Source organism: Penaeus chinensis, chromosome 11, assembly GCF_019202785.1.
Source record: "Penaeus chinensis breed Huanghai No. 1 chromosome 11, ASM1920278v2, whole genome shotgun sequence".
In the NCBI taxonomy this organism is placed as follows: domain Eukaryota; kingdom Metazoa; phylum Arthropoda; class Malacostraca; order Decapoda; family Penaeidae; genus Penaeus; species Penaeus chinensis.
In genome coordinates, this window is record NC_061829.1 from 659,317 (window position 1) to 661,816 (window position 2,500).

A 2,500-nucleotide genomic window follows, 5' to 3' on the forward strand; every position below is an offset into this window, starting at 1 on the left:
TCCTTTGTCCTGCATTCCCTTTTTGTTGCAACTTATCGCTCTGCAATATCGTCTGTCGTTTTGCTTCATATTAGCTTTGTCATTTCGGAATCTTCTCTTTGTCTTCCTCCTCCTCTTCGCTGTCTTCGTTCTCCGTTAACTTCTCCTCCCTTTCCTCTTCCTTAATTCAACCTCTTTCCTGTCCTCTACTTTCGTATCCATGTCTCTTTCCTCCTTCTCCCCTTCTATGTCCTTATCCTCCACATCCTCCTTCCAATTCGCTTCATCTTCCTCCTCTTTTCCGTTCTCTCCGTTATCATTATTCTCTTCCTCCTCCTCCTTTTTTCTTCTTCTCATTCACTCTATCCTCCTCCTTCTCCTCCTCCTCCTCCTCCCTTCTTCCCTCCCATCCTCCTCCTCCTCCTCCTCCTTCTCCCTTCTCCTCCTTTTCCTCATACTCCTCCTCCTCCTCCTTTCCATTCTCCTCATCCTCTTTCTCCTTTCCATCCTCTTCCTCCTCCTCTTCCTCTTCCTCCCTTCTCCTCCTCTTTCCCATTCTGCTCCTCCTCCTCCCTCTGCGTGAAACGCTATCCTCGCCCCAGCTACTTCCGCCTCCTGCTCCTCGCCTCACCTCCCCAGCGCCTTCCTTTTGTCTTAAGGAATTCCTGAAATTGGCAGACGTCTTCCCTGCGCTGAGAGAAGTGCGAAGCGGAAGCCCTCTTGTCTTTGGTTGTACTCGAGGGTGAAGGGACAGGTCGGTGGAGGGTGGGGGAGGAGGGGAGGAGGAGGAGGAACGGTGAAGGGATAGATCGGTGGAGGGTGGGGGAGGAGGGGAGGAGGAGGAAGAAGGGTGAAGGGTGAAGGGAAGGATTGGTGGAGGGAGGAGGGTGAAGGAGGTGGGTGATGGGGCGGAGGAGGGCAAAGGGTGAAGGGAGAGGATTGGTGGAGAGAGGAGGGTGAAGGGGGAGGAGGAGGGAGGAGGGTGAAGGATGAAGGGATAGATTGGTGGAGGGTGGAGGGGAAGGGGGAGGATTGTTGGAGGAGCATGAAGGGAAGGGTAGTGGAGGGTGAAGGATAGGGTTTCGGTGGGGGATGGGGTGCAAGAGAGTAGGATGAGGGAGGAGGGTGAAGGGGGAGGAGGGGGAGGGAGAAGAATGGCTGACAGGTGGGGCTGGATTGAAGAAAATGGAGGAGAGTTGAGGATGGAGGAATAGAAGTTGGAGAAGGTCGAAGTGACGTAAATGAAGGGTGGAAAGGTGAAGGGTAATGAGGAATGGAGGAAGCGAAGGACGGTCTCCACCTGAAGGAGAGGGAAGAGGGAGAAGAAAGGTGAGGGAGAAAGGAGGCGAAGGAGAGGAGAGGGAGAAGCACGAAGGAGTGACGAACGGAGGGCGAAGTGAGCACGAGGGGGGGCAAGGGCAGCGTGGCGGCAGCGAATGAAAGGGCAGGAGCGAAGGGCAGCTGCCTACCGCTTCACTCAGGAGGTCTCTTGATTTGACGGCGGAGGGAAGGCAAGTTTTCTGTTTTTCTTCTTTTCGCAAACTTTTCCTTGGAACTCGACGTCTGTTGACTCAGCTGCGGTGGTCACGGTCTCGGGGGCTGAGAAGGGTCGAAATCGCCTGATTTTTAATACACACACACGCACATGTATGTGTACATTAGTATATATGTGTATATATGTATGTGTGTGTATATATATATAATTATGTGTGTGTGTGTGTGTGTGTGTGTGTGTGTGTGTGTGTGTGTCTGTGTGTTTGTGTGTGTGTGTGTGTGTGTGTGTGTGTGTGTGTGTGTTTGTGTGTGTGTGTGTGTGTGTGAGTGTGTGTGTGTGTGTGTGTGTGTGTGTATGTGTGTGTGTGTGTGTTTGTGTGTGTGTGTGTGTGTGTGTGTGTGTGTTTGTGTGTGTGTGTGTGTGTGTGAGTGTGTGTGTGTGTGAGTGTGTGTATGTGTGTGTGTGTGTGTGTGTGTGTGTGTGTGTGTGTGTGTGTGTGTGTGTGTGTGTGTGTGTGTGTGTGTGTGTGTGTGCATATGTCAGTTTGTGCGCATGAATGTTTATATTTACGAACACCAGAACATCTATATTCCGTTAGGGTAAGCCCGAGAAAGAGAAAGAAATAGACAGATAGACAGAGTTTTATATATATATATATATATATATATATAGAGAGAGAGAGAGAGAGAGAGAGAGAGAGAGAGAGAGAGAGAGAGAGAGAGAGAGAGAGAGAGAGAGAGAGAGAGAGAGAGAGAGAGAGTAAGGAGACAGACAGACAAACAAAGACAGAGATTAAAGACATCAAGCGAGAGAGCCAAACCACCAGAAAGAAAAAAATAGACAGACAGAGAAAACAATACTAAACAGGGACAGATGAACAGAGAACATCTCTCTCTCTCTCTCTCTCTCTCTCTCTCTCTCTCTCTCTCTCTCTCTCTCTCTCTCTCTCTCTCTCTCTCTCTCTCTCTCTCTCTCTTTCTGAGTGCATGCCTGTACGTCCGTCCGTGCGCCCATGAATGTATGTAT